The sequence below is a fragment of the Chelonia mydas genome, chromosome 1 (genome assembly GCF_015237465.2).
Source record: "Chelonia mydas isolate rCheMyd1 chromosome 1, rCheMyd1.pri.v2, whole genome shotgun sequence".
Classification (NCBI taxonomy): domain Eukaryota; kingdom Metazoa; phylum Chordata; order Testudines; family Cheloniidae; genus Chelonia; species Chelonia mydas.
This window is the reverse complement of record NC_057849.1, coordinates 160857455-160880020: the sequence shown is the minus strand read 5'-3', so window position 1 is coordinate 160880020 and position 22566 is coordinate 160857455. Positions and strand designations below refer to the sequence as shown.

The 22566-nt window shown below is 45.9% G+C and overlaps 1 long non-coding RNA gene across 2 annotated transcripts; it reads right to left on the bottom strand.

The window, feature by feature from the left end:
* Positions 1 to 689: 689 nt before the first annotated feature.
* On the bottom strand, positions 690 to 21189 carry LOC114022636. 2 transcript variants are annotated; one of them, XR_003566660.3, is made up of 6 exons: positions 21045 to 21189; positions 19495 to 19541; positions 17071 to 17200; positions 13056 to 13128; positions 10570 to 10686; positions 690 to 2062 (listed from the first exon to the last, which is right to left on the bottom strand). It is a non-coding gene; the product is annotated as an uncharacterized LOC114022636 (long non-coding RNA). The 2 variants fall into 2 exon arrangements; XR_006287955.1 differs by lacking the exon at positions 21045 to 21189 and having other exon boundaries at positions 19495 to 19698.
* Between the last annotated feature and the right edge of the window lie 1377 nt (positions 21190 to 22566).

Genomic DNA, 22566 nt, shown 5'->3' with positions numbered 1-22566 from the left:
CCTGTCCACTTTTTAATATGGACGTAGTAGCCTAGGGCAGGTGCGGAGCGGCAGCAGCAGTGCTGATAAGGTGATCAGCTCCCACACTGCAAAATGTTGTCCCTGCTAGTCTTCCCGGTGTGTGTGGGGGAGGAGGGCTGAGGTGGGCCTTAGCTCCCTCTCGCCGTGGAGCTCCCCCACTCATCCTCTTCCCCCAAGGCCTCCCGACCCCTGGCCAGGCCAGAAGTTGAAGCCGGAGCCAGGCCATGGTAAGAGCCACCCAGGGAGCCTGGGTTGCTGTGGGAAGCCCCGGACCCTCCACCTGCCCTGGGCAGCACAGTCCAGGGGGTGGGGACATGGGCCAGGGGCTGCTCCCTGGGCAGCTCTGACCATGGCCCAGCTCTGGTTCCCAGCCTGGCCAGGAGGTGGGGCCTCAGGGGAAAGAGGAAGAGTAGGAGGTGGGGCCACAGTTCCAGCACCAGTAGCCCCTCCTATTTCTACACACAAAGGAGCTTCCTGGGGGATGGGAGGACCGTCCCCAGACCAGTTTGGAGAACACTCCTGCCAACAAAGCGCTGTTCATATTGGCACTTTTTGTTGGTAAAACTTATGTCATTTGGGGGTGGTTTTTTTTAACACCCCTGAATGACAAAAGTTTTGCTGACGAAGTGCCAGTGTAGACAAAGCCTAAGGAAAAAGAGGTAGGGTGAGGCAGCTGGAGATGGATTCTATTACAGCTTGTCTGGCTCATGGCACTGGCTTGGCCAGAATGGACTATGGCTTAATCTCTGCGTCTCTTTGCTCACCTAAGGACTTTCAGATGCTGTATGCCAGGTGACTAATAACCTGCTACCTTATTTTGAGAAGGCTCCCTGGTGTCACTGCAAATACTCCCTGAGAGCATTGCACCCTGAAGGGGTACAGTACAAGCCTCCCACAGGAGTCTGGTTTGTCTGGATTTGTTGCAGGGAGTCACCCAGAGAGAGAGTCAGGGATCGCTGTTGCTTAAGGACTAGTCTCAGAGCCTTGGGGATGATAGGCCTGCCCTAGTGGAACTGTGTAGGGCCCTGGGCCTGGCACATTAAAGGGCTCACTCCCAAGACACTGGTTACAGGTGGAGGCACAGACCAGACCCTGTGGATCCATAGCAGTCCTGCCTTAGACCACAGCATCATTTGCCAGAGACTGTTGACGGTCTTTATTTTTGTATAGCATACAGCCATGAAGAGGTGGTTGGTGCTAACCAAATAAATAAATAACGAACAATAATAATAATGCCAACACGGCTAGAAAAGCCACCAGCGCATGCAGTGGCAAGACAGGAGCATAAGGAGGGAGGCGTTTCATTCTTTTGAGAGACGCATTATAAAAACACATTAGAAAAGAGAATATAAAAGAGTCACACAAGTTTGGACTTGATTTCCAGTCACTTCTGCACAGGCCCAGCACTGGCATCACAAGGGCATTATGTTGCACTTCAGGATTGAGGAGGTGCTTTCACAGCTGCATGTGGGAAGCTTGCACCATACCGAGCTGTGCTATGTCCTGACACTAGACAGTGCTACCAGTATCTCACTTTTGTGAACAATAAAATCATCTTTTGATTCCTGTTCCTTCTTTAAAGAAGGCCCATCAATGCTCTTTCATACGTTTCTCAGAGCTGTTTCTTGGCTTGGTGTCTCAGGCTCATTGTTATTACTGTCAGTTTTTTGCCGTTCCCTAGTTTTGCTAGGGTCCACCATCACTTCGTCGCTAATCGTTACCGACGTGTCTTTGCTTTCTTTTCTCTGAAGTCCTCTTTCATTTCCCTGGCTGTTAAACTTCCCAGAATAGAGATAGTCAATGTAGTTTTCAGGCTTGTTGGAAACAATATTGCTGATCATCAGGGAGAAAAGGAGGAAGCCAAAAAATCCAACGATGATAAGGATGTAAAAAGAGGCCGTTATCTCCTCTTGCTCCTTCAAGGCCGGGCTGGTGAAATTATTGAGCCTAACATTTTTCCTCTCTTCCACGTACATCTCGAGAAAATTCTGCAGGACAGAGTTTGTTTCCGAATGATTTAAATCCATTTTATGATTCCACTCTGGAAATAAAGAAAGCAACTGTAAGGAGCCTATTTCATGCTTTCGGCTTCCTCAAGGACAGCTCTGAACTGACACTGATATGAACACATTTTAGAATACTTTCCCCGCCCCAAGTCAAAACAAGTAATAACCACAGTTGGTATGTACTGACCACAATCTACCGTTCTTCCATGCACAGAACTTCCCATAAAGTCAGCAAGGGGTTCATGCAAAAATCAAGGGGTGAATGTATTGGCTATTACACTGGTAAAGAAAACAGAAAATTCCATGGAGGGGATTCTGTTTTCACAGTGCTTGAATCAGAATCAACTGTATTGCAATCAGTGGCATTACCCCAGTGTGCAACATGCATGTACAATATCTAGCACAATGGGGCCCTGATCTGTGATTGGGGTTGGTAGGTATTACTGTACTAAAAATAATAAATGATTATTAATAATAACACTAAGTGAGAGGCAAACAAAAGCTGTATTCTACCTTTGTTCAATGAGTGGACGTACCATTGACAGCTGTGATGGTACCAAGTTAGCTACAAGTTTTTTTGTCCAGTTAGTGCCCACACTGTACACACAGAAGCCTCTCTGACATCCTTCATAAATAGAAGCCACCATTTCTCTCTCCTATATGACCAGTAACTCACTTCTTTCCTTTGTCCTTGATTCTCTGAGGATATTACAGTCCAGATCCTCAGCTGGTACTGCACAAATCTGTGTAGCAACACTGACTTAGATGGAGACATGCTGATTTATGCCAGCTGAGGATCCGGCCCCCTCTATTGATTCCCCCACTAGAAAACAGTCAGAGCCAATTCATATCATATGAAACCAAAGTAACACTTATTTTAAAGAAGTACAGGAGATCAAGAACCAAAATAAAAATAAGTTAAATATCAAACATCTGAGGTGGGCAATAGAGAAAGCTCCTTCAAACCAGCACTGCCCTTTAATCACAGCAAAGTCATGCAAGCCATTCAGCAGTATTAAATATGGGTTACCCGGGGAAGAGATCATGCTCAGGACCCAACCTCAGGGCAGGCTGCATCTCCAGTTAGAACCTTCCTCTTCCCTTCCAGCCAGCTTGCCTGGACCCTCTCTCCCTGGAGAGCTGTTTTATAGCATCTCCTCACCCTGTGAGGACGATTACTCCTGACTGAAGACAGTATGCCATTTCCTCTCCAGCTCCTTTCCTGGTGAGTATTAGGAAGCCTGATCAACTGAAATGCTAACTGCGACTGGGCACCTGAAGTTGCAGGAACATCCTGAATGACTCAGGTTAACGATCACTGGTTAACCTTCTCCCTCCCTCCTTGGGACTATTATCTTTTAATGGCTGTGTTTACCTTGCCTTCATGGTTGTGACTGGGCCATCTGGAATGCTATTAACATTCAAATAGCCCCTGTGACCCGAGTCCAGTGTGTGACTTTTCCACTTCACACCAGACACATTCATAATAGCAAGCACAGATTTACAAGCACAAGGACAGGTACCGAAAATGTAGCAGGTGGATTATAATAAATCACACCTCAGTGGGCATTTGGGACAAATATCAATGGTAGATCAATTTAGATTGGTACAAATACATCCTTACAAAATACAGATATCTATCTATATCTATATAGATAGATATATAGATACATACATACATATATATAGATACATACATACATATATATATATATATATATATATATATATATTGTGACAGGGTCGGGCCAGATGGTTATAGGAGAGTAATAGAAGGCAGATACATTAGCCCCAGGTTCAGTAGGTCCCTTTTCCCTGGGTAAGGTATCAGGGAAGGTTCCAGAACAATCAGGACCCTTCTGGAGACAATTAAGGCAGGCTGATTAGAACACCTGCAGCCAATCAAGAAGCTGCTAGAATCAATTAAGGCAGGCTAATCAGGGCACCCGGGTTTTAAAAAGGAGCTCACTTCAGTTTGTGGTGTGCGTGTGAGGAGCTGGGAGCAAGAGGCACTAGGAGCTGAGAGTGAGAACGCGGACTGTTGGAGGACTGAGGTGTGCAAGCATTATCAGACACCAGGAGGAAGGTCCTATGGTGTGGATAAAGAAAGTGTTGGGAGGAGGCCATTGGGAAGTAGCCCAGGGAGCTGTAGCTGTTGCACAGCTGTTCCAGGAGGCACTCTAGACAGCTGCATTCCACAGGGCCCTGGGCTGGAACCTGGAGTAGAGGGTGTGCCCAGGTTCCTCCCAAATCCTCCCAACTCCTGATCAGACACAGGAGGAGTCGACCTGGACTGTGAATTCAGAAAAACAGCCAAGCTGAGGACTGCCGTGAAGCTTCAAGGTGAGCAAACCTGCGAATAAGCGCAAGACCCACCAAGGTAGCACAGGAACTTTGTCACAACTGGTGTCGGAAGTGGGATCTGGTGTCCACAGCGTGGCAGAAGAAGGAGGGTGTTTGGAAGGAAAAAAAAAAAAAGAGGGTCTATTTTTATTTTTTTCACCACAATGGAGGAGGTAGTGCAGGCACTGATACAAGCCACGGCTGCCCATCAGGAGGCTACTCGTGTCTAGGCAGCCGCCCAACAGGAGGCAGTGCGGCTGCAGCAAGAGACTAATCGCCTGCTGATGGACCAGGCTGCTCAAGACCGGGCTATGTTGTGGGAACTGGTAAACCAGGTAAAGGCCCTTACAGAGCTGAACCGCGGCCATGATGGGACGCAGATCATTCGGGACAGCAATTGGCTGCAGAAAATGACGCGGAAGGATGATGTAGAGGCATACCTCCTGGCCTTTGAGAGGACAGCCCTGCAGGAGGCTTGGCCCCGAGAACAGTGGTCTGGCATCCTCGCTCCATTCCTGTGTGGGGAGGCCCGGAAGGCCTACTATGATTTGCCTGAAGAGGCTGCGGCAGATTATCCCCAGCTGAAAGCAGAGATCCTGGCCAGATCTGGGGTAACGACCGCAGTGTGGACCCAGTGATATCATGAGTGGAGGTACCAGGAAAACAAAACCTCGCGGTCCCAATTATATGACCTCATCCATCTCGCATGAAAGTGGTTACGAACTGAGTCCCGGAGTCCGGAGGAGATATTAGAGGTTCTGGTCATCGACCGGTACATGAGAGGACTACCGCCAGACCTTCGCGCCTGGGCAAGCCAGAACGAACCCTCCACCTACGACGAGGTTGACGCGCTGGTAGAAAGGCTAAGGACGGCGAGGGAGCTGACCCGACCAGTTAAGGAAGAAGCACCCTGGGTTAAACTAGCAGCACCAAGCCCTAGAGCTTGGGTGACTGGGCCACCAGGAGAACCCAGGTGGAAAAAGAGAGGGGCTGAAGGCCCACCAGAAGCCACAAAGAGTTGGAGCACTGAGGGGGAAGAGGACCATGATGTTAGACTACCCAAACCCAGAGACCGGGGAACGCCTAGGGCTCCATACAGATGTTACACCTGCAGGGAGTGGGGACACATAGCTGTACAGTGTCCCAATGCCGAGGAGCCTATGCAGTGTAACCTGGGGAACTGGACAGACCCATGCTCCCTAATCCACCTTGTGGGGTCTCACTAACCCCACATATGTAAACTAGACCAGTGAAGCTAAATGGGATAGAGACCACAGCACTGGTTGATTCGGGGAGTGCTATCACACTGGTCTCGGGGAAGCTCGTGAAGCGTAGTCAGCTGCTGTGGGCTAAGCGTACGGGGATAACATGCGTCCATGGGACAGTTGGTTATTACCCCACCATCCCAGTAAAAATCAAGATTCAGGGGAACACTACTGAGGTAGCAGCAGGTATAGTCCCTAAACTCCCATACCCAGTGCTCATAGGGAGGGACTTCCCAGGGTTTGGAGACTTATTCCCAGTAGGGGAATTGGAGAAAGGGGGAAACCCTGAAAGTAGTGAGGCATCCACAGTAGACTGTCAACCCCCAACCTTCTCTGAAATATCCCCAGATTTGTTTTCCACTCCCAGACAGTGTAGAAAGATGAAAAGGGAAAGAAGGGCAGCTAAGGCCTTGGGAACCCGAATACTGGCCCAAAGCCAGAGGGTCGCTCTCATAGGTAGGCGGACCCAAGCAGCTGAAAAGGAGGCCACCCAGGAGGGAGAAGCACCTGAGTCTGACCCACACCCTAATGCCTCTGAACCAGTAGAGGCAACAGAGACTGGCCCCCTAGATCTCGGGCAGGTTAGCCCCGGGAGAGGAAATTTTGGACAGGACCAGGCTGAAGACCCAAGGTACGACAACATTAGGAAGGAGGTGACCGAAATAGATGGGGTCCCCGTGGAAGGGAAAACCCAGGGACCAGGACCCTACTTCATAATGAAGAAGAATCTCTTATACCGGGTTGCTCCAGTACAGGGGCAGAAGGTACATGAGATCCTAGTACCTCAAAAACACCAGAATGCTGTATTAAGTCTGGCCCATAGTCATCTTTTTTGGGGGTATTTGGGGGTAGAGAAGACCCTGGCACGGGTCCTGAGATGATTCTTCTGGCCCGGAGTACATGAAGAAGTGCGGAGGTACTGTGCGTCCTGCCCGGAGTGTCAGCTGCGCAGTCCCCATCCCCACTTGAGGGCACCTTTAGTACCCCTTCCCATCACAGAGGTCCACTTTGAGCAAATAGCCATGGATCTAGTGGGACCCCTGGAGAAGACAGCCCGGGGCCACCAATATATACTTGTCATTCTGGATTATGCTACTAGCTACACAGAAGCCGTCCCCTTGCGGAACACAGCCTCTAAAACGATAGCTAAAGAGTTGGTGGGGATCTTTGCCCGAGTGGGGCTACCAAAGGAGACATTAACAGACCAAGGTACCCCATTTATGTTGAAGCTAATGAAGGACCTGTGTTCGCTGCTCCATATACATACCCTGAGAACTTCAGTCTATCATCCGCAGACCGATGGGCTGGTGGAAAGGTTTAACCGAACCCTCAAGGCATTGATAAGGAAAGTGGTAAGTTGAGACGGGAAGGATTGGGACACCCTACTACACTACCTTATGTTTGCAATCCGGGAGGTACCTCAGGCCTCAACTGGGTTTTCCCCCTTTGAATTACTATATGGACGCCACCCCTGTGGCATACTAGATATTGCAAAAGAAATCTGGGAAGAGGAACCCAATGAGGGGAGAAATATAATTGACCATGTGTTGCAGATGCGAGAACGGATAGCCCGGGTCACCCCTATTGTACGGGAACATTTGGAAAAGGCGCAAGAGGCTCAGCGAACCCATTACAATCGCCAGGCAAAAGTCCGACAGTTCCAACCAGGAGATTGGGTGATGGTGTTGGTACCCACGGCAGAAAGCAAGCTTTTGGCCCAATGGCAGGGGCACTATGAGGTGGTTGAACCCGTGGGGGAAGTAACCTACAAGATGCAGCAGCCAGGACGCTGGAAACAAGAACAAATTTATCACATTAACCTCTTAAACCTTGGCACCAATGAGAGGGGTGTGTAGTGGCCCAAGAGACCCCGATCCAGGGAAATATATGCAGGAGCAGATCAGGATATCCATTGATCTGACACCAAACCAGAAGACGAAGGTAACTGAGAGGATCAACCGATACCAGGACGTGTTTTCAACCAAACCAGGCCAGACCACCGAAGCATAAAATCATAGAATCATAGAATATCAGGGTTGGAAGGGACCTCGGGAGGTCATCTAGTCCAACCCCCTGCTCAAAGCAGGATCAATCCCCAATTAAATCATCCCAGCCAGGGCTTTGTCAAGCCTGACCTTAAAAACTTCTAAGGAAGGAGATTCCACCACCTCCCTAGGTAACGCATTCCAGTGTTTCACCACCCTCCTAATGAAAAAGTTTTTCCTAATATCCAACCTAAATCTCCCCCACTGCAACTTGAGACCATTACTCCTTGTTCTGTCCTCTTCTACCACTGAGAACAGTCTAGATCCATCCTCTTTGGAACCCCCTTTCAGGTAGTTGAAAGCAGCTATCAAATCCCCCCTCATTCTTCTCTTCTGTAGACTAAACATCCCCAGTTCCCTCAGCCTCTCCTCATAACTCATGTGTTCCAGTCCCCTAATCATTTTTGTTGCCCTCCGCTGGACTCTTTCCAACTTTTCCACATCCTTCTTGAAGTGTGGGGCCCAAAACTGGACACAATACTCCAGATGAGGCCTCACCAGTGTCGAATAGAGGGGAACGATCACGTCCCTCGATCTGCTGGCAATGCCCCTACTTATATATCCCAAAATGCCATTGGCCTTCTTGGCAACAAGGGCACACTGTTGACTCATATCCAGCTTCTCGTGCACTGTAACACCTAGGTCCTTTTCTGCAGAACTGCTGCCCAGCCATTTGGTCCCTAGTCTGTAGCGGTGCATTGGAATCTTCCGTCCTAAGTGCAGGACTCTGCATTTGTCCTTGTTGAACCTCATCAGATTTCTTTTGGCCCAATCCTCCAATTTGTCTAGGTCCCTCTGTGATATCACCACATTATCACAGACCCTGGGGCAAAGGTAACTTTAATGCCCTATCGGGTCCCAGCAGCAAAAAGGGAGGAGATCAAGGCAGAGGTAAAAAGGATGTTGGAGCTAGGAGTCATCGAAGAGTCCCACAGTCAGTGGTCAAGCCCGATTGTGTTGGTGCCCAAACCCAACGGCACCACTAGGTTTTGTAATGACTTTCACCGGCTGAATGAGATATCCAAATTCGATGCATACCCCATACCCCGTATCGATGAGTTAGTTGACCGCCTGGGCAATGCCCGATTTTTGACCACCCTTGATTTAACAAAGGGATACTGGCAGATTCCCCTTGCCAAAGATGCGAAAGAAAAGACGGCATTCTCTACACCAGAGGGTCTGTTTCAATATACTGTTCTTCCTTTTGGACTGCATGGGGCACCTGCCACCTTCCAGCGTCTTATGGACAAGCTCCTACGGCCCCATACCAGTTATGCAGTGGCAAAGCTGGATGATGTGATTATTCACACCCTGACTGGGAAACCCACTTAGGAAAGGTAGAAGCAGTTCTGGACACGCTAAGACAGGCTGGCCTCACAGCCAACCCAGCCAAGTGTGCTATAGGGCTAGCCGAGGCTAAATACCTTGGCCACATTGTAGGAAGGGGCGTGATCAAGCCCCAACTAAATAAACTAGAGGCTATCCAAAATTGGCCCCGGCCGAATCGGAAAAAGCAAGTCCGGGCATTCCTGGGTGTGGTGGGGTACTACCGACGATTTATTCCCCATTTTGCTACAAGAGCGAGTCCCCTGACAGACCTGATAAAAGCCCGGGGTCCAGGCATGGTGAAGTGGACAGATGCCACAGAGAAAGCATTCATGGATCTACAGACAGCCCTCTGCAGTAACCCAATGCTTATAGCCCCAGACTTCAACAAAGAATTCATTTTACAAACAGATGCATCTGAAGTAGGATTGGGATCCTATCGCAGATGGTCGGAGATGAAGAACACCCAATCCTCTACCTCAGCAGAAAACTCCTCCTGAGAGAGCAGAAGTATGCTGTGGTTGAAAGAGAGTGCCTAGCTGTGAAATGAGCCATGGAAACACTATGTTATTACCTTCTGGAATGACAGTTTACCCTTGTGACTGACCATGCACCCCTCCAGTGGATGCAGCGAAATAAAGAGAAGAACGTAAGGGTGACCAGATGGTTCCTGTCCCTACAACCTTTCCAATTCACCATACAACACCGGGCTGGAAGCCACCATGGCAATGCAGATGGCTTGTCACGAGTACACTGCCTGACGTCCCAAGTTGCCCAACCCCGTAGTGTTGAGCGGGGGGGGGATATGTGACAGGGTCGGGCCAGATGGCTATAGGAGAGTAATATAAGGCAGATATCTTAGCCCCAGGCTCAGTAGGCCCCTCTTCCCTGGGTAAGGTAACAGGGAAGGTTCGAGAACAATCAGGAACCTTCTGGAGACAAGTAAGACAGGCTGATTAGAACACCTGCAGCCAATCAAGAAGCTGCTAGAATCAATTAAGGCAGGCTAATCAGGGCACCTGCGATTTAAAAAGGAGCTCATTTCAGTTTGTGGTGTGCGTGCGAGGAGCTGGGAGCAAGAGGCACTAGGAGCTGAGAGTGAGAACGCGGACTGTTGGAGCACTGAGGTGTACAAGCATTATCAGACACCAGGAGGAAGGTCCTATGGTGAAGATAAAGAAGGTGTTGGGAGGAGGCCATTGGGAAGTAGCCCAGGGAGTTGTAGCTGTCGCACAGCTGTTCCAGGAGGCACTCTAGACAGCTGCATTCCACAGCGCCCTGGGCTGGAACCCGGAGTAGAGGGCGGGCCTGGGTTCCCCCCAAATCCTCCCAACTCCTGGTCAGACACAGGAGGAGTCGACCTGGACTGTGGGTTCAGAAAAACGGCCAAGCTGAGGGCTGCCGTGAAGCTCCAAGGTGAGCAAATCCGCCAATAAGCGCAAGACCCACCAAGGTAGTGCAGGAACTTTGACACTATATATATAGTGCCAGAAATTACAACAACAAATTCAATTAAACTGGCCACAGAACACGACCCCCATCCTCAAAATCTGATAACGTTACCTGAGCTCAGTTGTGGCAGAGATCTGTGTTCATGACACTATCCACACATGAAAGGTGTCTTTATGGTCCCTGGTTTTCAGAGATGAGTAATTTAGTAGGGAATCAATTCCATGTGGCCTGGAAAGTAGCAAAAAGTTATCAGACTAAGGAAGATTTTCCAAAAGTAAACAAGATGATTTAGGCTTTTTCATCTTATATTAGGAAACTAATACTCTCTCTGTACCAGGCCTGCACAATGTATGGTCCATGGGCCGCATCTGGCCCGTGTGGGCTCACTGTGTGGCCTACGGGGGGTGAGTAGGTGGGCTCACTGTGCAGCCCACGGGGGGTGAGTAGGCAAGCGGTGGGGTGGGGCAAGGTGGGGCAAGGGGAACTGCTCCCCGTCCCAGCTCACCTCTGCTCTGCCTCCTCCCCTGAGCACGCCGTCCCACTCTGCTTCTCTCCCTCCCAGACTTGCGGCGCCAAACAGCTGATTGGTGCCGCAAGCCTGGGAGGCGGGAGAAGTGGAGCGGCTGCGGTGTACTTGGGGAGGAGGCGAAACAGAGGTGAGCTGGGGTGGGGAGCTGCTGCACAGCTCCCCGGGCCAATGGGGATGGGGGTCAGGGAGCTGCACGGGGGGGGTGCCTCAGGGCGGGGTGGGGGGAACTGCCGCTGCTACACTCCGGCAGGGGATGGGCGCAAGGTGGAAGTTGCACTGGCCCTGGGTGGTGGGGAAGGAGGGTGTATTTCTGCGAGGCTGGGCAGTGCTGCGGTGGGGGTGAGGTGTTTCCACGGGGCCGGGGGGCTTTGGCCCTCCGCTGTTTTCTTTGGAGTAATATGGCCCTCACCGCTTTACGAGTTGTGCAGGCCTGCTCTATACTATGCCTGAGGAGTTCCAATCCTTTGCTGCAGCCTCCAGGCACTCAGAAAGACCTTGCATCCTATACTATCCTTTGAGATAGTGCAGCTTGCTTCCCTTAGCTCACCCAGCCAGCTCCATGGGCAGTGCATATGCCAGCATTACACCATGCACAGATTCTCCCAAACGCTGGGGACCACTTAAGCCAGTATCACAGCCTCTCGCCACCAACTGAGCAGGGCTGGGGATCTATTGTTTCAATAACATTCTTTTTATATGTGCAATGTCACCGGGACCACTCACTTAAAAAATCAGTTGTGTTCCACTTTCCAGAAATTAAAACACTGGTATAGTAGAGACACAGTGGAGACGTCTGAACAATGTAGGACTCGCTGGCCCATAGAACAGTGAAAAACTCTGGGCATATTTTGAATGCTGTATTTTAGCTGAAACTGCCCTGACAATGTTAATAGTAGTGATACGTAACAAAATATAACAGAAAAAAACGACAGTGTGCGATCGTGCCTGCAGAAAACAACAACGAGCATTTGAGTCTGCTGACGTCACAAGAGCAGATGGAGCACCAGCCGTTACTGTAATGAACACGTAATTAATAACAGGTTAAACATACAACACACTCTGACTTGTATTCAGCAGCCTCTTCAGGACTTTCTTGCAGAAGATGTAAAGCAACTGACAAGAACAGCACCTGCGAACACGTACAATAAAGGAAGAGGGAACAGGCGTTTTGGGCTTGATCTTGTGCTTATTGACACCAATGGCAAAATGCCCATGAACTTCATTGGTGCAGGACCAACCCTTTATTGACCTCGGGTTCAAACTGGCTCGTCTCAAGGAGAAATTAAACATTTAGTTTTTGGACAGTACTTGTAGCAACTGAAATTGTGTGTACAAAATCCCCCTGCATGAATTGGGAATTTATATTCTTTGACAAGGTGTGTGTGCATTACACACACCCACACACAGAATTATAGAGTTTAAGGGCACAGGAGATCACCTAGTCTGTCCTCCTGAATATCACGGGCCACAAAACCTCATGCAGCTACCCTTGTATTGAGCCCAGTAAAATGGATTAGACTAAAGTATTGCTGCCCTCAGGATGCTAAACAATTGTGTGCCACAGGCAGGGAACAGGAAGGACCTAGGCCTGAGGCCCTTGCAATGGCAGGAAATGTATTTGATGAGATATACCTAGATGATCCTAGCAAGTGCAAGCAACGTATGCCTATACACATAAACATACATAGAAATGTATGCACACACACACAGAGCTATAGAGAGAAATACACACACAAGTATATGAACACACTAAATACATACAAATTATATATATATATAGCCTATTTTGTCAAAAATGACTAGTGATTTTGGGTGCCTCAATTTTTGGATGCTCAACTTGAGACATTTTGAAGGTGGATGATTTTTATCAAGCAGGTAGGTGCTCAGCATATTGTGAAAATCATACCCTTTTAGATGTTTTGAAGTTGGGTATCCAAAGAGTGAGGCATTCAAAGTCAGTTACTGCTGAAAATTGTGGCCATATATCACTGTGTAATGTAAAAATCCAGATACAAAAGCCTCGTAACAATGGTAATAAAATGTATACACATTTTAGTTGGCTACTTACATTGCAGACTTGGGTTTGTCCTTTGAGCAGCTTCTCTTTTGGATATTAAATTAAGCTAGCTCCAAGCTGACACCTGCATTTAAATATTTTAAGAACATAAGTAGAGAGAGGAGTGGCTTCAGCTTGTTTCCTCTAGCAAATAACCACAGGCATGCTACATGTGACACAGTCATCCAAGGAAATGTGGTAACATAATATTATCAGAATTTTAGGTTTGTACAACATGGAAGGTACACACTTGTTGCCATATATATCTTCAGTAAAGGTGGCTAAGTAAATATATCCATCATAAGGTCTGTGGCTTGATTGTAGGAAAACAAACTAATTCCTAATTCTCTATGGATATTTGTTGCTGGACAGAGCATATATGAAAACAGATTATGCCTGGGGTTTTGTTTTCTGCGGCTGCTCTGTAGATTACAGATGAGTTGCTTTTAAAAATAGTCAACAGACATTCACAAAGCAGGATAGAAAATACCAGTGTTCAGAAATGTATTTGTCCGATTTTGCTCTCTTTATTCAACAAGAAATTTACCATTTCTTGTTCAAAGTAAGCCTTGCCTTTACCCTGAGGCAAAAGAATGGGGAAAGAGTACAACTGGAACAGGAAAGAGTATGTAAGATGAAGCAACCCTATCCTACCAAACTTTATTTTGCACCCTCCTGTTGCTGCTTGCTACACCCCATTCTGCCGCCTGGCTGTGGGTGTTTCATTCAATTTGCATGCCTTCTCAATACCGAATCAGTGCAAGTTAAACTACTTTACTATCTATACCCATTCTATGACCAACTTGTAACTCACAAACAGTTTACAACATTATTTAATTTAGATCAGGTGCTGCCATGGGAGTTATACTGGCTGGGACAGATTATTCTTATCTTGGTTAGCCCAGTGAAAATTTAGTAAAAAGAAAAGGAGTACTTGTGGCACCTTAGAGACTAACAAATTTATTTGAGCATAAGCTTTTGTGAGCTACAGCTCATGCATCCGATGAAGTGAGCTGTAGCTCACGAAAGCTTATGCTCAAATAAATTTGTTAGTCTCTAAGGTGCCACAAGTCCTCCTTTTCTTTTTGAGAATACAGACTAACAGGGCTGCTACTCTGAAACCTGAAAATTTAGTGTAGCTCTGTTGAAGACAACTGAGTCCATCTCGACAACAATTTTTGTAAATCACAATTTATATGAAATTTTTCATTGAAATTTCAAATAAAAAAATGTCAGGGACAATTTTAAAAAACATTTCATCTTGTTTTTGATTAGCTAGGGAGCTAGCAAAAAATGTCAAAATTCAAAATTTCAGACTTCAATTTAAGAGAAAGGAGAAAATAATCAGGAACAATTTCCCCCAAATGATGTCCTGTTTTTCAACCAACTGTACAATTAAGTTAAATCTGCCCCATGTATCATTTGGATTAGAATCTGGTCTGCTTACTCCAGCAGCCTGCAGTGTGGATCGTGTCATTCAGCCTTCAGGAATGAGAAGTAAGAATGAGGCATCCTAAACATTTTGCAGTGGTATGCTGGAAGTGCAGCTTGTATGGGTAGGTGATGGTCTCCTGGAATTGTTAGCCTGCTAGAGATTGGGGGTGGGGGGGCTCTAAGGAAGGTGGATTGGGAAGAAACTCACAGTATGTTGAGGAGCAATCTGGGAAGGAGGAGCACGGCCAAGTTGAGGTGTATGGGAAAGTTCTCCTTATTTGATCTTTTTCCAAACTCATCAGGGCAGGCTAGAGAAGGGACAAAGGTTCCAGACAGCACCAGTTGGCTTATTCTTACTTCTAGTGCTTGTTATTGTTCGGGCCTCAACCCCAGATTCCTCACTGAGTATGATGCTGTCTAGCTAGCAACAGCAATGCTCTTTATTCTCACTACCCTAATGCTCAGTCAGCCCACACTTTGATCGTGATAGATTCTGTACATTTAAAGCCGGGATAGCATGCTGGGCAGCTTATGTGTTCATCTTCTAAAAGCCAATAAAACTAAATCAAACACAACAGGACAACACAAGGACTGAGACATGGCACTTTCTACTGGATCTAAACTGCATTCTTCTCAAGTCTATTAAGGCTTGTGATTTAGGCTAGACAAAGCCCAACTTAAAATGACACAAGCAAATCAACAGAGTGAAGAGCCTCAAAAGTCAAAGGTTATGCAAGAATTATGTACCGTCTTTTGCCAGGAATGAGGGAAAGATTTTGGGGGCAGTATGTGTGTGTGTGAGGGGTCGTTGTTTTTGAGATTGAGGATTACCCCAAAATAAGAAAGGGCATCATTAACTTTCTACCTATTCAAAAAGAGAGCAGGAAGTAAGTCAGACAGAGGCTATTAGAAGCTAGTGCTATCATAATCATTGCATCATGGTGTTTGTGCCTTTAAGAAGCAGCAGCCATTGCTAGGAGATGATGGTCAGACATATTATTAAATCTTGCTGTGAGGCTCAGTCCCATACTATTTATTGATGATAATGGTGATCTAAAGTCACTGCCACCATAAAACACAAAATCCAACCAGAGTAAGTAAAGTAACAGCATTCTTCTCTTAAGAAGTGGATTTTTTACCCCCAAAAGCTTATGCCCGAATAAATCTGTTAGTCTTTAAGGTGCCACCGGACTCCTCGTTGTTTTCCTTTTCTGAATTGTACGTGGAGGGACAACCCATTCTGAAGTCATCTGCAGATTGCACTGGATTTTGCAATCTGGATCTGGCACTAGAGATTGTGCTCCAGTGCTGGTATTTCTTGTGAACAAAAGTAGGTGTGAGTTTGAAAGCATGAAAAAATCTTAAATGTAATGCCAGTAACTTCCTTCGCTTCATGCCCTTCATCACTATGCTTCTGCTGAAGCATGAAAATGGCCTGGGGCAGAATAGCAGCATCCATAATAACAACTCATGAGGAAGCTGAGTCAGGGGACAGTGTTGGGGTGCAGGGCAGAAGAGGGAGAAAATGCAGGATTTCTCCAGGAGGAGAGTTGTGGAACTATATCCAAAAATATCACCTATATACATAAAAAGAGAGCATGGTTTTGCAGCCCAGAGCAAGCCATAATTATCAGCAGGGCTAGCAGTGAAATATTTACTGCTTTTCAATAAAAAATATATGGGCCACATGCTCAGCGGGTGTAAACTGTCATAGTTTCATTGACCTCAATGAACATACAGCTATTTACACCAGCCGAGGCTCTGGCCCACATGTAGAGTGAAAAGTCTGATCTTCTAAACAGTGTCCTAAATCTTCTAGAACTTTTAGTCAGATTTCTACACTAATTAAGAGCTTTGGGAGTGTTATCAGCCTTATAACAATAAACAAGATCCCTGTGAACTGAGCTGTTATTTACAGCTAGGATCGATGCAGCCTTTCAAAGTGAACGGAATGCGTCCTTACAGCATTGCTATGTAGAAGGGCCAGGGGAAGCCTGCAAAGTGTGTGTGGGGACATTAGGAAGAACGCAGGCTAATTGTTTTAAAATTCCTTTTACTGAAATTAGAAAATTATGGACCTTTCAATGTGCTGTTGATGGGCCTGGAAAGGCACCCAGAATTTCATGTGCCAAAGGATCTTCAGAGTCATCGACACTCACATTAATGCTTTTATTTGTAACATAGTAGCTTTGTTTCTGTGCATTAATTTCTGTGCTATAGTGGATGGAAGGTATTAATAATTCCATGCTGTACCCACTCTCTGCTACGGAGGATCAGATAGCAGGTGTTGTGCCACTGGGGCAGTCCAATACACAGGCCTCTTTCACAGGTCAAATATGTCATCAGCACAACACCTCTGGTTTTCAGTGGCTTGGGGAAACAGAGTTCTGAGCCAAAGTGTTCTACAGCCCATCTCATTATACTATTACACTACCATGCCACTCGGCTGGTCCTAGTCCTCTGTCTTAGTTCAAGTGGAGATGTGAGGTGAAGGGCTGGTTTGAATCCAGGCCTGTTTGTGTGTTATTCTAACAGGACTATCCGGTTTCTTCATGTAACTGTCCATACCCATAAGTAAAATACAAATACTTACACAGCAAACATGTGGAGTGAATTACAAGAGTCCTTCGTGACACTGGCAGACCAGTTGCTAGCTCATGCAAATGCCCGTAGGACTCACGTGAAGACTGACAAATACATAGCTGGAGACCAGTCTGGCTCACCTGTGTGTTAGTATTGTTAAAATAGGTATTAGAGAGTTATAAAAATGTGGTTAGAGTTTAGAATTTATGAAATGCTTGTAGGATGTTGCAAGTATTAATCTCACTGATAACATCTTTACCTCAGGTTATAAAGTGATATTAAATGTTTGCATTGTAATCCTCTGTAATTGTGTAAGCCATCAAACTGGAAAGAAACGTTAATGTAAAATGCTGGCTTGTGACAGAAGGGGTTAGGCCCTGCCCACCAAGAAGGCCCATTGAAACCAGATGAGCCATTGTGATACATCAAAGAACAAAATCTTTGTTAAATGCATTCCTTCCCACTTCCATGAAGAGGAGACTCATGAACTTGCCTGAACTCATCCCATCAGCTTGAACACTGCGGGGAAGGGGATAAAAATTCCTTACAAGAAGAAAGTATCTTTAATGATGCTTGGACTCTGAGGGCCAAGGATTACTAAACATAAGGCAGAAGATCCCCAGTGCTTGGCCTGGATTAGCCCTAAAGGACACATAGAATTTGTTTATTATAGAAGCTTCTATTCCCTTTTAAACTTAAGACTGGAACTCATTTGTGAATGTATGTTTACCTGCTTTAACCTTGTAAATAACTCACATTTCTTTTTCTTAGTTAATAAAGCGTTAGTTAGTTTATTATAGGATTGGCTAGAAATGTTGTCTTTGGTGTAAAATCTAAAGTGCAACTGGCCTGAGGTAAGTGACTGTTTCTTTAGGATTGGCAGTAACCTGAATATTGTTGTGATTTTTGGTGTAAGGGACCATCTATCACAAAGGCAAGCTTACATGGGGGGAAAGTTAGGTCAGAGTACCCAAGGAGACTGTCTGTGACTCCATAGTAAGGCTGTTATAGTGTGTGAGGAGTCCATACTTGATAATTGGTTGGTGAAATCTAAGTATAGAACTCACAACCAATTTGGGGTTTGTGCCCTGCTTCCTGCCCTAAGGTTGGTACTCATGCTTGTGAGCCACCGCAGGGCAGCTCCACACCCTTTACTTACCATGGAATTTGCCACCTGCTCACATTATACAAAGAGTGTAATTAGATAAAGCTCAATTCCATTATGACTGATTGATTTAGTCCAGTGATAGAAGTCTCGGGCAGCTAAACATAGACACCTGCTCTTCTTTTCTTTAATACAGGTTATTCTTAAGTCCACATTTTCCCATCCCATCTCCAATGGGTTGGCTTCCATTAAGGCAAAGGCAGGATGTGGAGTCACTGTTAATGATACTCCATGCTGTTTGGCCAAAAGAGATGCTGATCCAGCTATGGATATAAACAGTGGAAGTGGTTCAGCTAAAAAGCATCTCCAGAAGTGACTAAAGAGGGCATGTATATTTACCACCATTCAAATGTATACTATGTATAGACTGGTATAAGGCTCATCTCTTCAGTCACACCTCTGCCTGAAGGTGTGATTGCAGGGAAAATATAAAGCTATTGTTTGGGGTGGGAATCTTTTGGGCTGTGTTTGTCACCACATCGTTCAATATTTTGACCTACGTTTGCAGAAGTCTGGGCTCCCTTTTTGCAGATATCATTTGTGCTTGCAAAATTTGTACCCACACTTTTTTCCTGCACACCAGCTTTGTGATTATAATATGAAAACTGGAGCCGTAGAAATGCCACCATGGAGCTACATGCGTATTATTTCTCAGTGACATCATACCCAGCTAAATCAACTTACTAATGAAAAGACATTTTTCTCCAGGCCAGCTCTTTAGAGATAAATTGAGATGTAAAAGTCAAAAGGGGGTCCATTTTGTTTCAGGCATCAGCACTACTAAAAAGAAGCTTCCATTGGAACATAGTTAACAAGTCTGTTGATAATGCATGAACCAGAATAGAATCCAGCTCACTCTGTCATAGCTGCGTTGGCTCTGAAGATCTAACAAGCGTAAGAAGCAGTAAAAACATTTTTTGTCAGCAGATGGAACCCTGAATTCTCACAGGGAACAGATTTGCTGAGTAAGAAGGTGCCACCTTTGCAGAGTCAATTTTCTGCCCATAATTATACTTCAAGCAATTCAGAATAATTGTTATTTATGAGCTCATCAGTCTTTGGATGATTCTTAGTTTCCTCAGCATGTGATGATCATGATGACTGACAGATGATGATAATTGATTGAGGAAGAGGATGGTTAGAATGCTCATCCAAAAGCCCCATCCCCCTATCCACCCAGAGTCTGAGGCTGGACCATGAATCAGATTAACAACATAGAGAGTTGGATTTATCTATGGCTGAAGTGGAAGGAAGGGGCAGTTTCCTTACCTTGACTTTTTCTCATTGTTGGTATGTTCAGGGGGGATCCCAGCCCGCTGTGGAGTTGAACAGTGGAGGTAGGGTTCAGGGGTGGTTTGACATATTAGGTATGTCTCTATTCCTCTGCTCAGGCTCCTTTCCCACATAGGCACTGACTTTAACTTTTCCCCAAGGGTGCGCCACCTGCGCTCTGCCCCGAGGCTCCATCCCCATTCTTCCCTCCCCTGAGGCCCTGCCCTCATTCCCCCCTTCCCAAGGCTCCGCTCTCACGACCCCTCTCCCTGCCCCCACTCTGCCCCCTCCCCAAGGCCCCACCAGCCCACTATTCCTTGCTCTCTGCCCTCCCCCAAGTCCTCCCTGAGCTGCCAAACAGCTGTGGCTGGTGTGCGCTAGGCACCCACTATTTTTCCCCTGGAGCCCTCACAGCGTCGGCCTGTGCCTTCCCACATGCTGTGCCTCTGACCCAGGAAAGCAGCACAAGGAGCAGAAATACATAGGCTGGAATGAGAAAGAAACAAAGGCAGAGAAGCAATTTAAAGGGAAAGAGCCAGTCAGAAAAATGGACGGGAAAGAGAGAGAGGAGGTGGCCTGAGACAGAAGAGGGACACAAAGGAAAACCCGTGGAGAAGATAAAAAATGGAGTTCTCTCCCTTCGGAGATGGCAGAGCCTACAACACACCAAACAACTTTTGGTCACTACTGACCGTGGGTGGATTTGAACTAGTGGCCTAAGTGGATTGTCCTTGAAACAAATGGAACAGAAGGGGCTACAAGTTCAATAAATATTTATAAATGGATTATTTTTAATGTGTGTATGCCTTTATTTTTTCATCCAGGCTAGAAACTACAAATATTCAAATACCATTAAAAGACTTCCTGTAGAATATTTCTGATTTCATCAAAACAGGAAGCAGTGGGTATCTTTATTATATTATGAAAGATTTGGGGCCAAAACTTTCCAGTTTTACTCATGGTGAGTAGCACCTCGCTCTGTGAGTAGTCCCACTGGAACCTGCTTGAAAAGCAAGGTACTACTCGTTGTACAGATGTCAGAATCTGACCCTTATATAGCAGCACCATTTTGCATGGGACTTCACAGAGATTTAATAAAGAACCATGGTCCCTGCCCTGAAGAACTTACAGGTAAATTAATGGTTGTTTACATAAGTTTGCACCAGTTTAATTAAACTAGTTTAGTTGAACTGGTGCAAAGCCCTGTGTGGACACTCTTCTTTCAGTTTTAAAATGGCTTATTTTAGTTTGCTTTAAACCCGTTCCTTATTAGTTCAAGCTAAACTGAAATAAGCCTGGTGAAAACCCAAATAAGAGGGTCTACACAGCCTTTTGCACCAGTTTAACTAAGCTGATTTAAAATTAGAGCTCTAGTTTATGGTCCTGGCATATGAACAGACAAATTAGATAACATAAAACACTCTTGTAGGACACTCATGTCATGACACCCCTTTATGTCTTAGAATCCAGCACGATACCCCACAAGAACACAAAAAACAGAGCAAGAGAGAAAGCAGACTGCTCCCTAAAACAGAGGCACAACTCACCCCACTTTACACTGACTGGCTGTAGACTGACGGCTGCAAGGCCCAGATTACTCGCTTCCCTAGAGAGCCCCTAGCCTGCAAGCAGGACGAGGAAACACATTTGAAGTGCCAGCTTACAAATTTAACAGTTTTCAATAAAGTACAGTTAAACTGGTGCAACTCTGCATTTAGGCAAGCCCTTAGACAAACATAGAACATGGTGAAAATAGACAAGGGAGTGGGCGGAGAAGGGAGGGGCAAAGATTAAAACCGTGTGAGGAGGCCTGCTTTGGGAGAGCTCTGTTCCAACAGGACAGACTGAATAGAGGCAGCTAATCACCCAAAAATCTGAATTGTCAGCTGCATCAAACCTCCAAACATTTTGCAGTTCTCCCATCATTCTCATACTATTCCTTTACAACATGATCCCATGTTCTAATGCTGTATGGATACTGAGAGGCACTGACCACAGCAAGAGTTGGTCAAAGCTGTCATCTTGAAACAATTATTTGAAAAGAAATAAGTCAGTGGAAAATATTGCCCGCAGTCTTCAAAATGTCACGACCTGGCTATTTCCAGATTCATTTTACATGAAGATCTCTTCACATAGCAGTTACCACAGCCAACTAAAAAATTGTTATCTGTGGGCCATATCCCGCCTTTGTTTCTCATCTGAATCTTCCATTGACATTAGAGGACTGGATATGGCTCTTTAATTGTAACTTGGGGAAACAAAGAGGCTTGCATCATTTGTCGTGGGCAAATGTGCACATTTTTGGCTCCTATCCTACAATTGTTAGTCATATAATTTAAGTAGCAAAGCTTTATAATGGTGTCTGCATGACAGCAATACCATTCTGTGCTTCATATCCTGTTTCCACAATAGGCTACCTACTAAACAACTCTTGATCATGACATCAACAGCACTATCCTTTAATGCAACATGTGACCACTAGATGATACTCATACTAGAGAATGGCAAAGAGTCCTGTGGCACCTTATAGACTAACAGACGTATTGGAGCATGCTCGGGGGTCATGTGTCCTGCCCTTTAGCTTCTGCCCCCCAGTATAGGGAGGCCCCAGTGGTCTATGTTTCAGAGACTTGTGAATACATTCATTAGGAACAAACAGAGAGCTTTGATTAAATGCCTATGGCCTGTTAAGTTACCAGCATTCTTTGTTTAGTAGCCTTGTAACAGCATTGGTTATGATGGACTCTTCTGCTACTGTTCTGGATTCATATAAATCCAGATGTAATACAGGACACCTCTAACACGAAAACAATGTCCAGACAGCTCTGGTGAAAATGAGGAGCTGTAGATGAGTCAGTCTGATGTTCTAAAATGGGAGAAGAAGGTATCAAACAAGAAATTCTGCCTGAACGGTGGGCTAGGCTGTGATTCAGCAAGGTACTTAAGCACATGCTTAATTGTATGCATGTAAGGAGTTCCGTTGACCTTATTCATAAATAATAAATATCTCTCTCCCACATAACACTTTCATCAGTACATCTCAACATGCTTCACAAAGGAGGTCAGGAA